This window comes from Lacerta agilis, chromosome 15 (genome assembly GCF_009819535.1).
Source record: "Lacerta agilis isolate rLacAgi1 chromosome 15, rLacAgi1.pri, whole genome shotgun sequence".
In the NCBI taxonomy this organism is placed as follows: domain Eukaryota; kingdom Metazoa; phylum Chordata; class Lepidosauria; order Squamata; family Lacertidae; genus Lacerta; species Lacerta agilis.
Genome location: NC_046326.1, coordinates 16,571,588 through 16,597,393, shown reverse-complemented (window position 1 = coordinate 16,597,393; position 25,806 = coordinate 16,571,588).

Here is a 25,806-nt window from a genome sequence, read left to right as displayed (position 1 = left end):
CTAATCTTTCATTTAGAAAATTAGCATCCCCACCTCCACTCTTACATCTCTTCATTTCAAACATATGCCTTTGGCTGTGTGCCCATAGACACTAGACTGAAAACCTTAATTTCTCGGAGACAGCTAACAGTGAAGCCATTTAATTATTTATTTATCTGAAACCCCACAACAGATGCAGAAGTCATGCACAAACTGCCTCAAATTATTAGTTCTATTGTGCTCCCTTATTGCATAATGGGTAGCATTTGATGTTAGTATTTGTTTCTCAGGTTTTGGTTTAATCTTCTCACTCCACCCACAAATCAACAAATGCCAAAAGCAAAGGATAAAGAGTAAAGCATGGGCATGGGATATCATCGCACTGCCACAAAGAGATTGTCACAGCACCTGCCCATTCTGGAAGTACAGCACTGACACATTAGGGAGAACGTGCAATTATTTGCCAAGGCAGCTCTCCTTTCAACACGGCAGGAATAAAGACTATTTTTTCCTGCATCCAGAAATGGCTATTTGTGTTGCCTTTTGAGCATGAGCATATTGGAAACTATACAAGAACAAATGCTATGCCTTAAACAAGGGCAGACCTAGTAAGGAAATAGTTAATTAAGTTCTGATAAACAATGATTAAGGATACACCAAGTAAGTTATATTACTGTTCATCACTGTTGGGGAAAGAAGTTCATGTGCTCCGTAGTATTGTGTTTAAAACCTGGACTACTGGACTACCCAGACTACTGGAAATACTTATGTTCCACCCATATACAATGCTAGCACCAAGATTTTATGTTTATGCCTATTAAGATTGGCATCTTATAAACTGATTCCCCACCTCCAGGCCAGATCAAAAGACACTAAAAAATCCCCCCACTGTGTAGCAAAGGAAAATTACTTACTGGCATCTTGTTTCCATATCAGCAAAAGGATTCAAGAAGGGATGCTTGGGATGATTTACTCTTGTGGAAACATATACATTTCTAAGTTTTAAGCCTTTGCTCCAACTGTTAACGATATTTACCAGTGATAAAAATAGTATTTTCAAAAACGTTCTTACTAGCACAAAGAAACATTGTAATGCTTAGAGACATCAACCATTTAAGTCAACTCTAAACCTGAACACAGGTTAGCTCATTGGTGGCTAACAAATATAAACTATGTTCTATGGTCCCTTGGGTGGAAGAACTCTCAATGACTACCACCGTCCTATAGGCAAAAAAGCTTGAGGGTATGTGTTAAGGTCCAGTTTTTTAATGTGCAAATTAAAAGGAAATTTTGCAACGTTCTTAGGCAGGTGATAATTCTGAAGGTGCTGTAAAACATGATACTTTTTATATAAAGTCAATGAACCACACAGCTAAAAACTGGAAATTCACTAGTTAATGATTTTTAACTGAACACTAGGTAGTCAAGACAGTCTGTGCATCAGCCAACTTTATAACAACGAATTCTCATAATTTTAATACTAGTTTCCCCCTCTTAGATGTACCGGTATGCCCTTTCCACAACTCTCACAACATATCACCTCCTATATTAAAAACAAAACAAAACCTTGGTGCCTTTCAGAAGCTTTGGACCACAACTCTCATTAGCCCCACTCTGCACAACTGTGCCATCTGTTGTCCAAATGTGTAGAGGTCAACAATTTGGAGAAGGCTGCCCTAAATCCTTTAATAGATAAATATAATAATAAAAGTAATAGAATTCTAATACAGATAACTCACATCTTATGCAAGGTTATGGGGGTCTGCACGTAAACACAAAATCACATAAAGCTAGGAACGCCCAGAAAAACCACCACTGCCCCTGCCTCCGCAAGGTGCAGGGCTGTTCACCAGGCTTTGAGAAGGCAGCACTGCCTTCCTAGAATTCGGTAAACACTTTTCTGATTTTAGGAAGGAGGTGCAAGGGCTCTAAGATGCTGCCAGAGTCCTTGTGTCACCTTCCCAAAGCTGGGTAAGTCCACTATCACTGCTGTGCATGGGTGGGTGAATAAATAAATGGGGAGTCGGTTTCCTTTGCTCTCCATTTATTTATCTCTCTGACACCTGTGCAAAGCTGCGATCATGTAGGTATAATAAGCGTAAGATGCAAGTTACTTGTGTAATAAAATTCCAGTTGCTCTGTTAATGTCCTTCTTTTGCTGCATTTGCCTGCCATGCTACTTTCCTGATTTCACCTGCTTGCCATATTCTCCCCCAACCCAAACATTAAGAAAGCCTCCTTCACTTTCTCTCTCTTATAGGATTTAACACACACACTCTCTCTGTGTGTGTTAATGTTCATTCTTTCCAAGAGTGCCTGGCCTATTACACATTGTTTCCTGTGATTTAGAACACAAACCTACCCCAGTAGAGCTGTTTAACATGGTTTAATGTCCACAGGTAATGACAAGATTCTAACTCTAGCCATACACATTTCAATGCTTTAGATGGGAATGTGTTTTCTAAAGCTATCGGATCAAGGGGCCTGTTTGTATGGAATCGTTAAATGTTTGCATCAGAGACATAAGTAACATATGACAGCAGGAGCTGTTAAGTTTATTTTTGCTTATCTGACCATTCCCCATAGGGCAAGAAGCTAATGACTGCTCTCCATCATCAACAATCCTCAGTATTTACATCCATCCTGTTACCATGACAGCTGTGTCACTTATTCCCCAACCACTTCCACCACACAAACCAATCGCTCTGCATGAAACTGCAAGATGGAGTGCCCTGCAGTCATTATTCACCAAGCACTTTCATTAACAAACTGCCCTTAATTACAGAGGTAATTGCAAAATTATTTCATAGTAGCAATTATTTTTCTCAGCCCAATCCAAGCTATCTGAAGTAGGATTCTGTCTATGAATATGGCACCCAGCCAGCTCATCTTTGACCACAGACTGGCGTTAAATATTATACTGCTGCAATGAGCTTGATGGGGGGGGGGGGAGCTAGTGGCCACAGACACTGGGATGCATCTTCCAGCCCCAGAAGATGACAATCTGATGTTCATTTCTTTAAAAAATATATATCATGCATAGTGTTCCAAATGTGTAATCTTGTATTCTTATTTTTTATGCTCTTTTAATTATCTGAGTTATTGCAATTTGTTCAGTTATCTAATTTTACTCTCTCTGCCTGACTGCTCCCTAAGATCAGAAGGAGAGACCCTCTTCTGTGTCCCACCTGGGGTAGAAGAACACTGGATGGGACAAGAGAAAAGGTCTTCTCAGTGGCTGTACCTGGGTGATGGTATACCTTTACTGTCCAATGGAATAAGGGGCTGTTTTCCCTCTTTACTAATTTTTGCCAGTTGCCAATGTTTTTTTTAAAAAAAAATTATTATTGTTCTAGCAGACTTTTTAAAAGAGGGGGGGGGAGAGAGAGAGAGAGCGTGCTCAGGGTGTGATGGGAGGGGTAGTATCTTGGGTGGGGGACTCTGGGAAATGGCTTTGACTGGCCAGCTAAACCAGGTGAGGGTAGCTGATGGGTCTCAAACCTTCGGTGAGTTAGGGACTTCCCTTGCATATGAAGACAGGCTCTGGAACATCAAGAGGATGAAACTAATAATGGGTCCAACTGTAAATAAGGCAGTCACTGCACATGCTGTGGAGAGCAGCGAGGGGCAGATGGGGCTCATCAAACTGGGAAGGTAGCCCACCTAGGAATTGGAAAACTCTGATCCTAAACCTCTGCTGCCTTGTGGGATATCTCTGGGAGAAGAAAAGGCTAAAGTGTAAACTCTACACAAATCCAGGGTGGAGTCCTGAATATAGTTGGATGGCATCTTGTATGCCTCCTTCCAGCAACTCTTGCAGCCAAGCTAGTGCCAAGCGTATTGCTCTGCTTTCCTTTGGACCACATCAGTGAGGCCAAGAGTCTTGTTGTCTGGGCAGTCCAGGACCTCCTGCACTGGCGCTGTCTCTTTGGCTTCCTAGTTAAGAGAGGCTTCGGGGGCAGCACAGCAAAACATCCCTGGTAGAGGAAGTCACTGCTCTACACTTGACACACTTGTCACGAATTGCAGCAGCACCTGCGGAATCTCTACTGTTGTGTCTTGGTCTCCCATAATGTTTTTGATTGGCAAGCGTGGGGGGGCGCACTAGTTCAATTTGCCCCATGTGGTATTGCATAAACAGTACAGCAACACATAATTTTGTTAAAAGTGGATGTAACTACTGCTGTTGAAGACGTCAGGACAAATGCAAATGAAATTGACCCGAAGGTTGTAAAGACACATAAAGAGTTATTGGTGTATTTTTTTTATGGACAGTACTGTAAGACCTACTGGATCATATTCTAAAATACTTAACCTCAAATATATAATTTCCATGTTATTTTATTTATACAAAACAGCACTCTGTCAAAGGGACACTAATTCACTGCAAGTGATTCTAGCTAAATTTTAAAATCTGCTCTTTGCTAATCTGTTCTTTACTTTTTTATCCATCCTCACTGGTAGAAACTCTGATGGTGGTGGTGGTGGTGATAATAATAATAATAATAATAATAATAATAATAATAATAATAATACTTATTATTATTATTATTATTATTATTATTATTATTATTATTATTATCTTGCTCATCTGGCTGGGCGACTTACAACATATACAACACAATAAAACATCAAACATTTAAAAAACCAAGATATCCTATACAAGCAACAAACAAACCAACAAATCAATAAAAACAATAGCAATGGTAATAAACAATTTACAATTATGCCCAAATTAAAGTAACTGCCGACCCCAACTAAACATGTAACCAACACCAACCCGACAAAAATGAAACAGAGGAACCGAAATTAGAACTGTTAACATTAAAAAACCTTTTAGCCAGTTGCCCCAACCCAAGAGTGTTCCAGCCATGTTGCAGCGGTCTCCCAGGAGCATCTTTTAGCTGTTTAAGGTGAGTGTGGGCCCCACCCCCAGGCCAGGTGGGAATGGGCCTTGCAGCAGGGAGCAGGTCTTTCTTCCAGCACTCAGGCAGCAAGAAGTGTCAAGAAGTGGCCCTTCCAAGCCCTGCCAACAGGCATTGTAACCAAGGATGCCAGGGACTGTTGTGGTCTGCATGTGCTATGGCCGTGTGTGTGTGTGTGATGTAGGGAAGAAGAAAGCAATTTTAATATAAGAAACTAATTCATTTTCCAAGCAATCTAAACCTTGCAAGATGCCCACAGCTAAATAAAATGTTACGGTGACAATTTCCGTAAGGCAGTGAGCAATTTTTCTCCTTAGTACAGTAAAACAAAGTTTAAGAGCTGCAGGCCAAGGCCAAAATGAAGTTTAAAGCACTTTTCTTTCAGTATTATTTTCTTCCAGCGTTCAGATCTAATACTGAACGCCCCCCAGAACTCAGTCACCAACTATCAGGCCAAGACAAATGAGGTACTTTTATGCAAAGGAACTACAGCTAGATTAAAAACTCCTCATAGATCAACATTAGAGCCAGTAAGTGAAAGTATTTCATTTTGATGATTTCAAATGCTGCATTAATGAGAAAAATTGAGGCAGGTCCATCAATGAACCAACACATTGGACAAATGCATCTTCAATGCTAGCTTTTGAGAACATTTCCCCACCCCCACCCCCCAAAAGCTCAAAAGTAACAAAAGCAATACCCTCTGGCACTATCAACAGGAGCCACTACAATGATTTGAGCTAATCATCCAGCCCTCTCCCAGAGGTGAGGACAATTGGTAAGGCTGATGTGATTAATTCTATGCCATTTCTGTGCGGGTCTGTTTTTAACATTCTCTAGAGCAAACATGTTAGCTGTAAGCATACAGTACTTCGAAAAATGCCTATTGTGAAAACTCACGGGGCTCTTCACAGTCTGAGAAAGCAAACATCATAAGACAAGCCTGCCATAAAGTCAGCATTTCTTCTTTAGTGACTGCTCTTCACACACTTAGAAAAACACCCCTAATAGTCAGCTATGATTGCAAAATAAAGTAAAATACCAGAATAAAGGCTTTTAAAACCAATCAAAAAAAGAAAATGTTTGCAGATGCAGGGTAAGGAGTTATTATTGCTTTGTCTGAGAGATTTTGCTTGTCAGTTAGCTCTGCTCCACTCCCCCCTACACTGCCGACTCTCATTTCCCTCATGCAGCAGAATCAGATGGTGTATAGATCTAGGCCGGCATCCTTCTTCCCACAGTGGTCCACCAGATGCCCCCTAGAAGACCACAAGCAGTAGCCCACTCCCACCGTTGTTTCCCAGTAACTAGTATTCATAAGTATGGCGTCTCTAATCCTAAAGCTAACATAGCCACTGTGACTAATAGCCACTGATAGCCTTACATACAATTTGCATACAGTCATCTAAGGTGGTGGATGTGACTGCCTTGCCACAGCTTTAATTATTTCCAGGGGGCACAGGGAGCTTCCTGGGTTCAAAGGAGACAGGTAGCACTAATGGAGCTACTGCTGGTTTGAAGATAGATACCAGCATCATTGGGCGGAGACTGGCAAGACGTTGATGAGTGTGCACCAGGGAAATGGGGGCTGGAGTCTAACTTGAGAGAGAAGGGTGGGGATTAGTGGTGACTTGTACTTGCCAGGAGGCAAGAGTCAGAGCCAGGGGAGGAGAGCTGGAGGGTTGAGCACTGGAGGAAGAGGAAGGTTAAAGGGCCAGGTGCTTTCCTACCCCCTCCTGCACTGCTGTCTCCCATAATTTGCTTATATATGTTGAAAACCTATCACAAGAAGGCAGATATTGAATAAACAGTGTGAATGAATGTCAGTTTTAAATAATTCCCCCCTTTCCACCTTACAAAAGCTATTAATAAATAAAAGCATGGGTAAATAGGATGAATTTCATCTGGTGCCTAAATTATGACTATGACAACGACAATGCAAGACACATCTCAGAGGGGATAGAATTCCAGGGTCAGATGCCATCACATAAATGTTTGTCTGTCATAGATTGGCTGGATACAGAGGAGTGGTGGGAGGCACCAGCTGCGGAACCTGCAAGGGAAGAAGGCTCAGAGCCTGGGGGTTGGTGTTGGGAAGATGATGAGTGATCAGAGGGAGAAGATTGGGAGGAGGAGATGTCAGAAACTGAAGAGGCAACAGGGCAGGAAGAGTCTGTGGCAAAGAGCATTCCAGAACCAGAGGCAGAAGAGAAGGCTGTAGAGGAGGGGGTCCAAGAGGCAGAAAGGAGGCAGGGGAGGAGCTACCTGCCCTGGCACCTGGAGCGGCACAGTGGCAGGGCTAACCGCCCACACAGCAAGCCAGGGGGTGATGCTAGCTGCCCACGCGGCGAATGTCCTTAGCCGCCTGCTGCCCGCACAGAAAGCGTAGGGGCATGCCGCTAGCCGCCTGTGGCAGCATAGTCCCTAGTGGCACAGCGAGCGTCTGGGGGCACTTCCCACGCAGCGAACATGGGGTGGGGTTGGGGATGGCATGGCGATGTCACCTGCCCTCATGGCTGACACCCAGGGCGCACCGCACACACACCCCGCACCTGCCTTCCTCCGCCAGTGAGTGGAGGCAGGCTGCTAAGGAGGCCAGGGAGTCTCCCCCTCCTGCGGTAACCAGTTCCCCTCCCAACTGGTCTCCCAGAGCCACAGCTTGGGAAGGAACTGGGAAAGGAGGAGCCTTAGGTAGCTGTGGGAAGGTGGGACCTTCAGTCCTCACAACTGCCTCATAGGCACAAGTTCTACTGGGAATAGTTGCTGTACACACTAGACCTGGCCTGGGCTGCCTTGTTTATTTGAATAAAGAGTTCACTGAAGCCATGTGAGTTATTGCGGGCCTGCTCCTGGCACCTGCCCCTGTCATCGTCCTTTCCATAGCTACCTATCTAACTTCCAAAGGATGAAGTATCCGGAAAAGGACTTCAGGAAATGATGTTTGCCAGGAAGAGCAATTTGGAAGCATAAGACCCTTGCCTAACCTGGTGGCCTCCAGCTATTTTGAACTACAACTCCCATCAGACTTCAACAGCATGGCATGAACTTTGAACTGTGCTTGGAATCTGGAAGCAATGACTATATTGGAGAAATGTGATCCCTATGGCAAACACCAGTTAATAGTCTGGCAGCTGGCAAGTGAAATTTCCAAACACCTTTAAAGTTTCTGGTCGTTTTTTAAAAAATGATATTGACAACCAATCTGTGTGTGACTCTGCCATCGTATGTTTCAGACAAAAGGTTTGCAAATGATGGCATTTGTCAAACTGGGATTGACATAAAAGTGTGTCAACTCAAGGTCTCTCAAACATGAGTTGCCACATTGATAAGAACTAGAAGTTTGTATGAACACTGCACTTATGCAAATACTAAACTCTGACACAGCAGCTAATGTCTACCCATCGTTTTGCCACATTCTTCAGGTGAACTAAGGCATACAATGATGGCCCAGAAATGTACCATCTGTTGTGCCTCGTTGCTTAATTAAACTGGGGCTGAGAACATTTGTGCAGTTCAAGGAATATGTGTTTGTAATTAACTACTGCTCTCTTATGTAGCATGTTATGGGGTTGTTTGAGGGTTTATTTGCTATTTAAGTCGCATAATGAATTATTGTGGTTATAGTATTCCAGACTATATGCACCACTTGGCACTTTTCCCACATTACTTGCGGAAACGTTCACCGTGCTTCTTCTGAACTATGTATTTCCCTCCCAGTGTAACGTGCTTTAGTCAAAGCAAGAGAAAGAAAAGCACAAGTCCTGCTTATTTGTGTAAATGCAGCCATCTCACTGGCATACTGCATGTTTCTCATCATGTGAGGCAGAAGTGGATGGAAAGAAAGGGGTGAGGCTGAAGAGATACAGGCCTTTGGAGCACAAATTAAAATGGTGCATTCAGACGAAGCCCGCTAAGCTGCCCAACCGAAGGTTTGGTAGGGAACTTTTGTCGGCCTGTTATCAAGTGACTGACGACAAATGGTTTGGTTTTGCCTCCTGCTTCCTGTAGGTGGAAGCAAACTCCTTGCTGAAGCAAAGACACATTTGAAGCAAGTAAGCCGACAGTCTGGCAGAGCGCACTAAATGGATTCTGCTATGGATCACTTGTTGTGCTGACAAAGCCGTACTGGAGCATTTCTCACCCAACCAAGTGCCCACCAAGACAATGAATAATCAAGAGCCACAAGGATGTCATCATTTTACCAGCCACATAAGCAGGAGATTAAGTTTTAGGAGCGCATTTCATGGGGTTTTAAAATATATTCTCACCCAACAAAACCATTATGAAGTTACCATGCTAGCATTTTAAGAGGAATTTAGCTCGTCTTCCTATAAAAAGCTCATTTGATATCCAGAACTGGGTTATCACAACCTACATTTGTTACCACATAACTAGCTATAGCATTTGCAAGAAAGCTCCATGTATTCACCTAAAGGTACTCAATGGTTATACAATACACACAACCACCCCACCCGCCCTGCAACTACCATGGGGAACAGCTTATTCATCTTCAGACTTACCCAAATCACCACCAAACACCTATTCAGGAGCTCCACATTCTTGCTGAGCTTTAGAGGTGAAAAAGAGGTAGCATATCATCCACATACTGGAGACACCATGGGTCAAAATGTCCACATGAATTTTTCAGTGGTTTCATGCCAATGTTTAATATTAGGAGGGGCAGAATGGAAGGTCATCAGCTGGAATGAAAGCCCCTCATCATCATCTTCTGAGACTGAACCTCTAGGAAAGAGTGGAACCAGTGCAATTTTGTGGCCCAGAAGAATGTCATGGTTCTGAACACTGCTGAGAGTTCCAGAAGAATCAACAGGATTTGCAACCCATTGTCTAGTTTCCAATCTTAAGTCATTCACCTGGGAGACTAAGGCGGTTTCTGCCCAAAAATCAGGCTGAAAACTGTACCAGAATAGATCCAAATAGTTAGCATTATCCAAACCCCACTGGGGTTGAAGAGTTTCCACCTTCTCCGTCACCTTTCCCTAGAGGTAACTGCATAATAGTTGTCACAGCTCTGGTTTCGTAAGTACTGGTCTTGCCACTGCCTCTTTTAAATCAGTGAAGGTCACATCCTCCCTCAACAAGACACTGACACCCCCCAATATCCAGAGCCTCAAACCCATTCAGGTAGCTGTTACTGCCCAATGATTGCCCTCACACATCCATAGAAGCATGCCAAGATGGTATCCTAACTCCGTCCACTTCTTGGATCTGTTACAACCATGGCTTCCAGTATCTTTTTTTTGGGGGGGGGGGCAATCCCTTCCAGAGCAAAAGTGCTGAAAGCTGGTGTTGGTGGTTGGGGATCTCACCAGAGTTGTGTTCTGCCTTGAGAATGATTTGTGTCTTAAACTAACAATCACAAGGCAGTTCTGCTGGCAGCCACTGTGGAGTAATGCAATGTCATCTTCAGATGCGGCACTCCATTCTAAGCACTCACCATAAAAAAACACAACTTAACACTATGTTCAGATGGGGATGGGGTGGACAGGAGAAAATTGTACTCTTCATCCGGAGTTCATCTGAATGTATAGCCTGCTTCCCCTCCGCCCCCGAGCTGAACAGTCCTCAATGTAATCTAGCGGGATACTTGACAACTGAGGATAGGGATGGGTGACCTGCTTAGTGCCAGGTGAAATTAGAAGGAATGCCTTGATTCATTTTAAACACCACTACAGAAAAATTGCTGGCATTCATTCAAAACACAGCAGCCATAGGTCTCAGAACACTGAATTCAGCGAAGAATAGGAATCAACTGATTCATCCATGCAGGTAAGGCAACAAACATGCAAGAGTAAGTACCGGTAAGTCACATTGAGATGAGTCCCTCTCAGACTTCTAGGCTCTGCAGTCAATCTCTGTACAAGTTGCAGACTTGATTATGAACAAAATTGAATTACACAAATATTTCACTAAATATCTTTTTAAGCCTCATTAATATTAATTTCAAATCTATCTCCTATGCGCTTGGCATTTAAAAACCAATTTTTAAAAAGAAAAGAAATAAATTCAACTAATTTAATGTGTGTATCTAGCATATGAATGAGCAATGCATGCCTCCTCGCTCTGTTTTGCTGGGCACCTGTAAAGCTCCACATTTCGTCCTACATGTCACTCAAAGGCACTTTAGAATGATGAATTTTTAAAGCAAGCATTGGACTCCAAACGTATTATATCTATCTGACCATTGAAGCTGTCAGAGGCTGAAAATGCACTGAGCAAGAACAGCCTCTAAAGAACACCACAGTGGCCTCCAACTCCTTACACCCGTGCTTTTCAACCAGTGTGGCGTGGCACCCTGGGGTGCCTTGAATGGCCTCCTTCCCTCCCTTCTCTGATCCTTTCTCACATCTCTGCCTCCCAAAGGCTTGCACAGCTGTTTGTTGCAGCAGCCCTGGCTATAAGCTCTGCAGGCAAATGGTGTCTCTGGGAGGCACCTCTCTTTGGGGTGGATGGGGGCAGCTCAGAGACCAGGGACAGCAGCAGCAGCAGCTGCCCAGAGGACTCCCAAGGAGAGGAGGCTGAGGGAACCCTCCACAAGGGAGGGTATTCAAAAAGGAGTGAGGGGCTGCCGGCTCTGCAGGCAAGGGATGACATAATTGGGCTCCTGAGCCCGACAGGGGTGCCACAAAAAAGAATGCAGTTGGTTAAGGAAGCCGTGGAGTCAAAAAGGTTGAAAAGTTCTGCCTTACGCTGCTATATAGCAGCAGTAGAAGCTGCACTAACACACCAGTTAAGGTTGGAAATTAGTGTTTAAAATGCAGTAAGTAAGAAAGAGCTTGATTAGCACCTGGATTAGCTGGTCTGGCTGCTTCAGTCTCATTTTACATACAATCCTTCAAGCCCAAACTAATAGACAGGCAGACAGACAGACAGACATATATTTCATCTAGTTGCCACGACTGCACATTTTGGAAGGAAGTATTGTCTGGGGGTGCATTATTGTAGGGATGGAGGACCTCCAGGTGTTGCTGGAACACAATTCCCCTGCCTATTGGCCATTCTGATTGTGACTGAAGCACAAGTTTGCCATCCCTGTGGTGTTGTAACCCTCTAGAGACAAAACCAGTTTTCGTAACTTTTCATCCAGAACCTCAATAGTCAACCAAGACATAAAAGGTAAGCAAAATATTTAATTTGGAGGAGTGGGAACTGCGGATTACAATATCGGAAACTACAGGTGGGGAAGGTTGATTATCTAACCTGCTCACAGCCCAGCACAGGATTGGTTCTTCAAGATGTATGTACTTCATTTAGATGAAACTTTAAAAATGACAACTGACTGGAATACCATCATTTCCATCTTTTTTTGGGGGGGGGGTGTCTTGCCTCTAACAGCTCTACATTTCACACACATCCCTCTGCCACAATCTCCAGAACAATCTCCTTTATGTGAACCACCCTGAGACTGTCAGGTATAGGGTGGTATAGAAATTAAAACAAACAAATAATAACAGCAAACAGATTCCCTTTATTTGAGCCGTTGTCAACACAAGGCCTGAGAAAATGCCTCGCCACTTATAAGAAAAGGTTTCTTGAAACCTAATGAGCAGGAGCTGGGAGCTCACTGGGCAACTCAGTAACTCTCCAGTCATGGAGATATAACCCTTGCTTCAGACAGACATTTTCATTTGCTTATGAAAAGCAGTGGGGCAGTGGTTAATGTTGCAAAAATGCAGGAGCTCATAGTGAAAGCCCCCTAGTCACAACCTGAAAGAACAGACCAGAACCATGCCCCCAATGAGAGTCCAAAAATGTAGCTGCATTGATCCATTACATATTTACTCTCACACTCAACAGCAGCAGTACACAAAATTACAATTCAGTTAGGACCATAGCAAGTTGACAAAGGGTGGTATAATAGTTAGGATGTTGGAATTGGGTGGAGAGACCTGGGTTCTCATCCCTGATTCTCATCCCATCTGGCATGACTTAAATCCTACACATTGTTTCCTGGGAGTAAGCTCCATGAAACTTAGTGGTGCATTCATCTGACTACATAGATTCAAGCTGTAAAACACACTGCGCTTTAACAAAAGATATTCAGCCAGCTGAAATTCAACCTTTTGCTTTCAGTTAGAAATGTAAAAGATCTTGCAATGAAGTCACCCCCACCACCCCATTTAAACAGCTAGTATGCTACAGGAGCCCCATCTCAAGGAAGTAAGTAGAGCCTTGGTTATTTTCTTTTCTCACACACTTCTATGTTAATCTGTCAAACAACAGTAAAACCTGAAAGCCTCATTAGCACCTCATTCATTACCCCTGCCCTGAAAAAAGTCCTGGAACTGCCCCCATTCCTTCCAATTCCCACTTGACTAGGTGCCTTTACTTTCCCTAGGTGAAAGTAGAGGCACCTAATCTGCCTGTCTTTGGCAAACAAAACAAAACAAAACAAAACAAAACAAAACACAGGGCACATTGCACATATTTCAGGACACCCATGTGCTCCTCTGCAATGATGTCCATCTATCTCATTGACCAGATTTGCTTCTTGGCTAATCAGGGCCTACACCAATGAAATACATATTTGATTAATATTCTCAAAATGAAACCACTAAGATTTCCCAAGTTTGCCTTGCCACACAGTTTTAATAATCTTCCTAGTAGGACTACCTATGCCATCTCTCTCACCTCCCCAGCGTCTGCAACTCAAAGCTTTTTAGCCTCGCTTGAGATTAATTAACACACAGTTTGCTTCCTTCGTTCACTGTATGTTGAAGCTTTCATTAGCAAGCTGGTGTCAACAATATCCCATGCAGCAGTTTGGTGGGCACCTTTTCAGTGAACTGGCAATTACTATCACCTCTAATATTTTCTTACTAGCTGGTTTTTGCCTCCATGGGGTGCGAGACATGCCAAACAGAAGTTTCATGCAAGGCATTTGAAAGAATGTTGCTGCAGCTTTTCCTAGCAATTGTTTCTGTGCCCTCTAATAGATTTCAGTGCCTGGTTTCCATATTCATACCATATCTCATGATGCAACAGCATCCCGTTTTTGCATGGAAAGGCTCTTACACCTACATGGGGGGAAATGGAATGACATCATATTTCCAAGGACACATGGCCAGTTACACAAGTTCATTTTTGAACATTACACATGTTGTAAGAATATGGGGTTACAACAGCTACAACTTAAATCACACTAGATACAGCAGACAAATCAAAGGGGAGGACAAAGCAAAGCAAACTGAACACGTAGACCTGTTATTTCCCAGCTCTTGAAATCCATATAACCTATGCTGCTTCACAGTTATCATTCCATTCTATTACAAGAGAAAAGGTTCAAGAGAGATGTAATACTGATTCAATACTCCCAACCTCACCAGCCAACACTTGATTCCTACTAGACCAAATAGCAATCCTGGGAAAGATGGGTGGATAAGGATGGATAGCACACTGACAAGACACTATGCAATAGACCACCATACAACCTAGAATTTCTTTGCAGGTGTTGTTTCATCAACATTTGGATATAATAATAATAATAATAATAATAATAATAATAATAATAATAATAATAATAATTTATTATTTATACTCCGCCCATCTGGCTGGGTTTCCCCAGCCACTCTGGGCAGCTTCCAACAGAATGTTAAAATATAATAATCTATTAAACATTAAAAGCTTCCCTAAACAGGGCTGCCTTCAGATGTCTTCTAAAAGTCTGGTAGTTGTTTTTCTCTTTGACATCTGGTGGGAGGGCGTTCCACAGGGCGGGTGCCACTACCGAGAAGGCCCTCTGCCTGGTTCCCTGTAACTTGGCTTCTCGCAGTGAGGGAACCGCCAGAAGGCCCTCGACACTGGACCTCAGTGTCCGGGCAGAACGATGGGGGTGGAGACGCTCCTTCAGGTATATTTCAGGTTAAGCACTAAGTCATACAGTCAATGTCAAAACTGCTTTCTGAATGAGGTCTGAAGTTAAACTGCAATCTGCAGGGACATGCATTTCATGTACTGGGGCAATCTGCCAAACTGAACCCTCTTCTGCTTGGTAACAGCACATGCAATTTATGGTGAGGTCCGGTATTTGTGCTGATTTATGGAACTCTAAGCCAGTCATCTGGTCCCCTGGTAGCTGCCTGGATTGATTTGCCTTTGAGGGGGGAAATACAGCTATGTTAAAGATAACATTCTGCAATATTCATTCCTTGGGAGTTTATGTCACAACTAGACATCAAATAACTGTCATGACTTCCATGCAACTTAACTAATATGGCAATGAAAAGTTACCAACACGCCATTTCCAAAATTGAATTTTGTATTACTATAACAAACTAGATCTGAATGCAATTTACTTCTGGCTTGTCAAGTTAAATGCTCCTGTATCTAATGCAATGTTCCTCAAACTAAAATTTGATGAATTCCAGAAAGAGCTTCATTTTTATACCGATCTGCTAAGGCAAAGGAATTATGCCAGCCATTTGTCATGATTGTCATTCCCAAGATAAGTAACAATCAAAAAAACTTTAACTTACCTTAAGAACTATGGTGACAGTAAAATATCTCTATGTGTGCAGCTTCTATCACACTACAGTAAGAGATTACTTTAATCCGATCCCTTAGAGGGAAAGTTATTAGAGAACCTGAAAACAGTCCCAATTTCTCTAGATGAAGAGCTATATCTGTATTCCATCCTGAACGGGTCTAAGTGTGACAAGGTGATCAAAGGCTACTTTATCTTGTAGCTAAAAGAGCCAAATAAAGGACTGTTAGAAGCAGCGGAATCTGAAGTAGGAAAATCCAGGAGTTGCTTCACCCATAAGGAAGAACTGCCTACAGACTTAAGCTCTGAAATGATAAAACCAAAACCAATATACTTCCATCTACGAAGGCTACTCCACAACTGGGACCTGAAAGTCCAAGGCCTTTTGATGGAGATTAGCAAATGCAAAGTTGTAAGACCTACTGTGGTTCCAGGGAATTAAAATATTGCATTTGTTTCTACACTGACTGAGCTCCGCTCCACTTCAACCTGCATCGTGCATTTTATTTTAATTCCGCCTTTTCTGCAAGGAGATCAGGATGGTTCCCCTTTACCCTTTAACCACCATTAAAACGGGGCAGGATATAAGAGAATGACTGGTGCAGGATTATGCAGTATGCTTCATAGCTAAACAGGCCTCCCAAATAAATTTCCAACATAACCATTATTTGCAGTTTAATAACTCCCATTGAGTATCACTATAAAACCCAGACATCACAATCCCTCTCCGAACTAGGAATCTTCAAAGAAGCAAGAGAGATTCAAGAAGTCTGGCTTTTTAGCCGGAGGAGGCAATGTAAGGAAGTGCTAAACAATGAATAATCCGGGCATGTTGGCCAAGTTATTTACTACAATTACAGAGTGGACCAGAACATATAGTAAACTATTGTAGAAGACAATCAAGACTCTATTGCAAAGCAGAAATAACTGCAAGTGGGATTATTCATAACACTCTTTCCAAAAAAAGATGAACACAAGTTGGGGAGTGGCAGGGCTGCATGAGAGAGAGGGAGGGAGGGAGGGAGGGAAGTATTGGGTAAACTGCTATTGTGTTGATGTGGGCCTCTTAAAAGGCACTGGCCACTATGAGGAAAGGATGGTTGGTCTTTGGAATGATTCAGAAGGGTCTGTTCTTAGCTGACATTTAGAAGTCCTATTTCATGCCTCTCTATTTAATTTCCAGTCTGCAATTCACATTCTTTTGTCAATTCTACTGATACTGAAAAACAAAATTGTAATACTGTACTATAATTCCATACTTCAAAATTTGCTCTCTTCTTCAGGAAAAATGTTTCATACATGCAGAGAGAGATCAACTGAGAGGTTATGGAGTACTTTCTGGCGTATAAGACTACTTTTTAATCCAGGAAAATCTTCTCAAAAGTTGGGGGTCGTCTTATACGCCGGGTGGAGAATCTGCAGTCGAGTATATCTCTAACTCTATATTTTAACTGGGAAAGTTGGGGGTCGTCTTATACGCCCAGTCGTCTTATACGCCGGAAAATACGGTACACACAATGGAATGCAGAGTGCATTTGCAGGGTAGTCTCTCATTTAAAAGAAAAACATGGTTTTAATTGTAATACAAACATTTATAGGCATTACAGGTATGGTTGAGGAAGAGGAGGACTGTACAGGCCTGTTCAGTAAAACAATGGCCACATTGTAAGTGGAAATGCAACTCTCAGGACAAACTATGTTCCTTATCACAGGCCTAAACCTAGCACTTCATCCAAATGGTCACCCAGTCTTATATTAAAACTTTCCAAGGAAAGCTACGCAGTGAAAGCTCTTCTTACAAGACATTTTACTGTGGTGACACCTGCCCTTTGGAATGTGCTTCAAATGAACATCAGGCTGATACCTAAGGTTTTGGCATTTGGGTGGCTGCTTATAATTCATCTGATGACCCAGGCTTTCCCTGAGGGGCAATCCAACTATGTTCGACTCCTGAATTGTGATGTATGTTATACTTGTTTTATGAATGGAATTTTATTGTTTATCCCATTCCAGCACAAATCAGACTGATACCTGCTCACCTTCAAAGGTTGTGCTCTCAGGTGCCTTAAGATACACCGGTACAACATCTGATTTGTGCCAAACTGAACCCTCTTACTTGTTTCATAACAGGAGGAGGGGAGAATGGAGAGAGGAGTCTTCCTTTTTAATGACAGCAGCATTGTATCATGTCCAGAATATTCCACGGAGCTGCATTAATCAAAATTCACCTGCTAAGAACCTTTCTGCAAGTTTGACATTTGAAAAACCCCACTTAAAAACATCTCTCACACACTAGGACTCATCTACACCCACTTTTTACTGCCATGTAATTTTTTTTTAATTGTCTTGTTCAGACAGGGCTTTGGAACTCACTTTTTTTTTACCATCCAGCTTAATTTATCCAGGGTGAGTCCTTTAAAAGAGGCCCCGTGGATACAGCGTACACATGTTCCATGGGACCTCTTTTAAAAGACCCACCCTGTATGTTACTGATGCCTTTACTGGTTTTATTATTGTAGTGTTATGCTTTCCTGTTCTACAGCACCTTATTGTGCTTTCCATGTAAGTGTGGCTTATAAATATTAAAATAAATAAATGCAACTAAAATGCACTTTTATCAAGACTCACCTTTCCCAAAGAGAAGCCTGCAATATTTTTTAAAGGGGGAAGCATAAGAAAAGAAAATGCTGCTCACTCCATTTCATACAAAAGATAACTGGTCAATAAAGTTGAATAAATGAAAAGGCCTCCACCATTATTGATAAATTTTACAACTAAGTTGATAGAGGTTGTAAATGACTGGGCTGAGACCTGTCATTTGCTAATCAAATGTAATACTTATTTTCCAAATGTAATACTTATTTTCCAGCTGCATAAGACAAATTATCAATTTCTGTAAATCATAATTAGTTCTGAGCTTCCAATTCTGCTAAAGATTAGATCTGTGGAGTTTTAAATTAGGAACACTTTAGTACTGCAGAAGAATCAGACGAACTTTCCGCCATGGCTGGGATTGCAAATCAAGGGTTATGGCCCTGGAGAACCTCTTGTATTAATTCTTAATTGTGATTAGAAAACACACATCTTAAATGTGTCTGAATTACACTGCAAACTAAAACGTAGAGCCTCAGCTCAAAATTAACACTTTGCCTACAAACAGCACATCTAAAATATATAAATCCAGGCTCCTCAATGTATCTGTATACATTTGGTTTTATAGAATGAGAACAGAGAAGTCACAAAAAGCAATGTAAAGCCATCTAGTCTAACCTTGTGCCATAAAGCAGGAACACTCAGTCAACCTACACAAGACTACAATGAAATATTTTGTGAAGACCAGGGAAACTGCAGACACATAATCAAACAGGTTCAGACAACAGGCTGAGCAACAGGGGAAGATATAAGCCATTAAGGTACGTACTGTCATGTCTGATGCAAGGAGGGGAAATCAGTCAGAGTCCCAAGCATGGGCAAAACATATCAGACACCATCACAGATAAAGTTTCGTTAAGTCCATATTCATGTTAACTAGCCCTCTAGGACTTCAAAAGTGCCAGATCCTGTTTCTCCAGAAGCAGTGGGGGAAACCTAAGATTATGCGATGTGTATGACTTAAGCATACCCCTTCTGACCAATTGGCCATGCCTGCAGCCAGGGCTTTTTTTCAGGGGTAACTCACAGGAACCCAGTTCTGGCACCTCTCAGGTGGGTGCCATTGCCATTCTAAGAGAACGAGGGAGGTATTCATTGTGAGTTCCAGCACCTCTTTTTCTAGAAAAATAGCACTGCCTGCCGCATCTGGTTTTATATTACACAAGAATATAAGAACGGTGTGCTGTATCAGCCCAAAGACTTATCTAGTCTTGTTAACTCTTGTTAAAATACAGTGGTACCTCGGGTTAAGAACTTATTTCGTTCTGGAGGTCCGTTCTTAACCTGAAGCACCACTTTAGCTAATGGGGCCTCCTGCTGCCGCTGAGCCTCTAGAGCACGATTTCTGTTCTTATCCTGAAGCAAAGTTCTTAACCTGAAGCGTTATTTCTGGGTTAGTGGAGTATGTAACCTGAAGCGTATGTAACCCGAGGTACCACTGTACCCAAAATAATGGAAAGCCTGTCTGAACAAAACTGTTGCCTCCTGGTGACAGCAGAGTTGCATGTGTCTGGGGCAAATGTTAAAGGATTTGCTTTCGGATCCCTTCCTGTAACAGAAATAAGTCAAAGAACGATAGATTGAGCAGGCTTGAGCTGCAGACTAAACACAAGTATTTGTTTTCTTTGGAACTCTATTATATTAAAAAGGGAGATGCTAATGTGACATTTTACCAGTACAAAGGGAAACTCTGTGCTAAAATTAGGGCATAAATCAAGCACCAATATTCTCTCAGACACATAGTCAACCCAGATTTCAACTCATCCTCTTTTCTACATCAAGAATTGGATTAAATTCCATTAAGCATGTGTTAACAGCACACATCACTCTTTTTTTAAGTTCACCAGGGATATAGGAACAGCAGCAGTCCAGAAAGATGCATTAGGTTTGCATGAAAAACAAAGTGATTAGAAAGTTTGAAAACAGAGAAATTGAAATGTAGATCCTGTGGAGTGTGGGATATTCAGATTATATTTCAAATATGAGGCATTAGGCTAAACTCACACACATAATCAATTTCATCAACCCATAAAAGCAGCAGTGTTTAGAAATACAACAGACAGGAAGAACAGTGGTCTACAGTGGAGGAATGGCTCTCCCTCCGCATTGTCCATGCCCAACCACCTACACATCACTTGTGGCACCTGAGAGCACCAATCATGTTTTCTGTTCTGGGAGAAGGGTTTGAATCCAGGAGCAGCATGTCCCATTTCACCTCCTGAGGTGCAACGGGGAGTGCTGTGTTGCCTTGCCACCACCTACCTGCTCCTGCTGCCACCGTCTGTTCTGCTGCCAGTATGTGCCCTGCCACATCTGCCAATGGCGGAGAAGTAGTGCCATCATCAGGGCTGATTTGGGGGTGAGATCTCACCTCAAATGGTCAAAATCTTCTCCCGAATGGACACGATCTTGCCCAAAATTGGCAAATATGGCAGCAGCACTTCTCCGTCACTGGTGGAGGTGGTGAAGCACCCACAAGCATGCCACCTGAGGGTCTTCTACTGCCTGAAGCAGCAACCTCGCCTTGCCTAATGGCTGGGTCAGCTCTAGTTGAATCTAACAAAGTCATTGTGTGAACTAAACCACTTCCACTTGCACAGTGTAACTTCCCCTCCCTTTCCTTCCTCCAGTGGGCAATGAGAGGGAAGAGATTTTCCTAATAATAATAATAATTTTTATTATTTGTACACGCTTATCTGACTGGGTTGCTCCGACCACCCCGAGTGGCTTCCAGCATATAAAAACATAATAAAACACTAAACGTTAAAAACAAATGGAAATCATTCTCCTTGCACCCTTATTTCACTGGACATAATCCTAGGAGTTTAAATTCACATGGAAGGAAGTCTGTCTTGTTCCCATCCCTGCCTCGATGCTTGGCTGCTTGCATGCTGCGCTTGGCTGGCTCAGCCTGACTCAGTCAAGGGATACAGAACAAAGCGGGAGTAGCTGGGCTGAGATGAGGGACCCACAGGGGGCTGCCCATAGGCTAGTCACCTTGAGGAGGCCAAGGTGGCTATGCTCCCCCTTGCCTGGGCCAGCCCTGTATCCCGGGGCTAGTTGCACTAGCTCATTCCCCAGCACCAGCAGGCAGCTCCTAGCCCGGCTCATGGCTGAGACAACCCCAACAGCAGTGAGTGGGTGCAGCCTCTGGGCTCTGTGTTGAAGTATTTTTGCAGACAGACCACTTGGTCTGCGGGGTTCGACCGCCCTGATATGTAGCATTCAAGAAGGTGAACTGGGCAGTGGCTTCTGTGTGTTGATCCTTCCCTCCACCCTCCCCACTCCTCCAGGTTGCAAAAATAAGCCAGCTCCCATGCACACTAGTTAATATTGGAAAAGCAAAACTATGTTCTGGAAGCCTGAAAGGATCAATAAAACAAGCTCTGAGGAAAACCCTAGTAGCAAGGGCATAGCCTCTAACCTATTGTACAGAATTACTCAAGGTAAGGGAAGCAAGAAAATGACACTGCAAACACCAAGGAAATACGGTATGGAACAATATCTTTTTAAAAGGAATGGAAAAGAAAAAGAAAAAATTGAGGATTCTATTGGAAATAAATGCATAAGAAAGTCCTGCACCAAACATCCTGAGATACAGTGGCTGGAACTTATATAGGCCATAGCAGTCTTTGCAAATTTAAAGCTAGGCTTTTATGGCACAGGGAATGGGGGGGGGACCAACCTCAGAACATTAATTAGCATCCCCTTTGTTCTGAACTCAATGAATTTATATCATCCTTCAGCACTGTTTAGCCAAAGCAAACACAAACAAGAAAATCACATTATTCTTTCAAATCCATACACATAAATGATCTGGATATTCACATTTAAAATTGCTATCATGGATTAGCTTAAGGCAATTATTTCTCTTGCTGCATTCTTTTACAATAATTTTTAAGAGAATTCATGTCTCTCGCCTAACAAGAAAAATGAAATCCCATTAGTTGTGTCTCCAAACGCTCAAAACGCTCCTTTTGTTTACAAAGGTTAATATCTCCCAAATAAAGGAACACACGCTGCCTGTTAAAATAATTACATCATGACATTTCAGAAAGGTTGGCAGATAGACATGGTTTCAAGTAAAGAAACAAACAAAATAAGTACAGAGGAAGTTTTTTTAAAGAAAAGAAAAGAAAAAATTATCCACGATTTAATAAATGAAAGTCATTGGTTATTCCATCATGACTGCCACCTCGGGTGATTGGTTTAATATTTCTTCTATTACATTTTCAGACTTACTGAGAGTCGAGTGACATGATCTTTCAAAACCAGCATCCTGTATTAAGAGTTCAATTGGTTTGCTTACATGTGACCAGGGGTTTCCCCACAGACCGTCCCGTTGGAAGGAGCAAGCAGGTGTTTTTCCAAGAATTCATTCCACTGAGACTTCAAAAGGAGTAGGAAGCTGTTCTTGGGGCATGGTCTCAGCTGCTTTCAGTTCATTGTCTGTCTCTCAGAGGGGCTTCACAGAGCCCAAACCAAACCTAGATCAGGTTCATCACTGGAGGCATTGAAAATAAGCCAATAAAATTAATTATTTACCTGACTTGCGTTTCTTCTTCCTCCTCCTCCTCCGCTTCTTCTTCTTCTTCTTCTTCTTCTTCTTCAGATTGCTAACCTTCTTGTGATGTGATTACTGGATGTGCTCTATATATTCAAGGTCTTAATGTGATGCTCACACATGAAGATGCAGATACACATTGTTGGAAGAAATTGCTGGACCCAAGAAGCTGAATCCTGATTAAGATGGAGACACCATGGGTGTATGGTTCCCTAAGCGTGGAAATTAAGTGATCTGCCTGGTCTTGATGGGGTTGTACTTCCCTTTAAAAAGTAGATACATACTCTGAAGATACTCCTTGATCCATCTCTGGACTCTTCATCCCTGATCACTAGCCACACTTCCTGGGGCTGATGGAAGTTGCAGTCCAAAACATTTAGAGGGCACTGGATTGGAAAAGTCCGGTTCAGATCAACACAACAGACCTGAGATAACGTACAAGTCACCAGCTAAATAGGAATTTGAACTTAAAGGAAAAACCCCTCCAGGCAAGGGGGGGAAGTCATCTTTGCCCAATGCAAGTGTTGTCCATCCACAACTTGTAATTTTACTCCATTTGTGCACATTTCTACTTCCAGTTAAGCTGCTTTGAAAGCTTTTTGGGAGCAGAAGCAGGGAACAAATTTCAGAAATAAAATAAATGAGGCTATTTGCATTAGAAGGGGCCGATTGTTTTAAGTAGAGGTAGGACTCTGCAATCTCCCAAAACGTAGCAGTGTGCTCTAACAACTTTGCTGTAAGATGTAATGAAGTACTACAGCTGACTCCTGAGAAATCCTTAATGTAACATTAGCATATTAACACAATGGCAAATTATAGTTAAAGCTATTTAAACAAGCCTAAGTACTCCAAGATGGGGAAAAAAGAAAATAAGAACCAACCTTTTCTTCCCCCAGCTTTGTAGCAGTAAAAGAATTCAAGAGCTCAAGTCAAGGTTCCACTCGGATTCCGCAGCAGCTCACCTGAACATCACCTCAGCAACCAAGCCGACACCTACGCAAACTGCATTCTGCATCAGCAGGGTGTTCCAAAACTCCGCATTACCCAGGAAATTACAGTGACTTGCAAGCACAGGGAGCTCAGGGGCACAAAAGCCAATTCGCTCCTTGTCTTTTGTGAAGTAAGCTAACGGAATTTGAAGTAAATATTGTTCATGGCTTCACAAAGGCAACACCACCCCTGTTTCTGTAAACAAAGGCATTTTCAGCGATGAGTGGGAATATTTCCAACCACTTGCTAACAAGGAAAAAAAACCTGTACTAGAAAAGCTAATTTAAAAAAAAATAAAAAATAAAGAGTGACCATGTTGGTAACTTGACACCACATTAGAATTCTGGAGCAAAAGTCGTGCAATCCAGAAGTTCAGAGACTACTAATGATATAAGGGAGGGAGGAGACACATTGAGTTCAATAGACAAATTCCCCACCCCAGTTCAGACAGAAGAAACAGAATTGCTTCTATTGTGTTTTATTGCCTTGTACTTATTTCTGCCTGCTGTCACAACACCCCTGTGAGGAAGGTCACTATTATTCTCATTTTACGGATGGGGGAAAGAAGCTGAGAGAAGCTTGGCAAGGGCAACCCGGTAATTTCTTGTTTCTTCCAACCACATACTGCAATCATATTTTTTTATGATCTAATGTTTTTCTACATATTGCAAAAAGAGTCACATCTGCCTTACACGTCAAAAGATGGCAGAACTTTGAAAAAAGTAGTGTTCTACAGATGTTCCTCTAAACTAAAATATAATTTCCACGTCAGGATGACAATTTTCCAGCTGAGTGGTCGAATATACAGCTCAAAGGCATGTATTGCCAACAGAGATTGGATGCAGATGGCAAGGTTAGCAATTCCTTTCTTGTCCTATTAAAACTTCTCTTTGCCACCATAATATTTTGTAAATGAATGCTGCGAAGTGAAACCATTCTGGCATTTTGTATCCAGCAAAGGGGAAAAAATCTATTCTAGCTTTTCATCTGCTCTAATAATCTATTTTTAATATCCTTGTTAAACAGAGGTATCTTTTTTCTCTCGAGCAGATGTGACTTCTCTCACAGCCTAACTATTAATCACATTTGCCTAGTGAGAAGTTGACTTGCTGGGTCATCGTCCCTCTGAAACAACCGGTGTCCAAAGGCTCAGTCCTGCCTAGCTTTGCTTACTGTTAAGTTTATTAAAAATTCTGTCTGGAAGAGAAGGAAATCTTGGCACAGACTGAAAGCCTCTCCTTGACACACAACTCAGCCTGCTTGGCTTTGAAGGCATTTTCAGTACCAGGACAGAATGGACTGCACGCACAGCAGATATTGCAGCTCAATCTTCTACCCAAAAGTAGGTCCTGATGAGATTAATGGGACTTGTTTCTAGGTAAGCAGGGAAGAGGACTGCAGCCTCAGAAGAGACAACCTGTCGCTCCCCTGCTGGCTTGCCAACAGAAGCAACTCAGGAAGTATGACAGGTGCATACCAAAATAAGCATATTCAGTATAGCATATCTAGGCCTGTCCCCAGGGATCATACTTCTTAGAGAATTTTCTTCCCAGAGCCAAACTTGCAACCTGGCCATGCGATTTCATTACCTGTCCACAGTGGGCGTTGAGAACATTGATCCCCTGCTCTATTAAAGCAACCCTTCAGGTTTGTTTTGAAGCCCCCTTTGCCAACACTTCCAGGCAGTGCTTTTTTTCTTCAAAAAATGTTTAAGGGTACTGTACTCTCACTTTGAATCAAGAGAATCACCACTTTATAATTCAAATTGAGAAAAATAAATGCAGTAAATAGACAAAAGTACAAAGATTCACAAAATGTTTGGGGTATGTGTATCCCTGCATCCCCCCCCCCACCGGAAAAAGCACTGCTTCCAGCCAGATGGGCGGGGTATAAATTATTATTATTATTATTATTATTATTATTATTATTATTATTATTATCATCATCATCATCATCATCAAACCCAGCCCCCACCCACACTGTCATCTCTTGTGCCATTCTCTGGAACAACAGTCACCAATGTGGACTACAATTCCCACTATCCCTGACCATGGCACTGATGGGAACTGTAGTTCCCATTCTTTTAATTTTGTTAAGTCACCTTGAGACATTTTATTGTAAAAAGCAGCAGATGAATGAAATAAAATGTTGTGTGTCTGTGTGTGTCTCCGTGTGTGTGGCCAGGGTGCGGG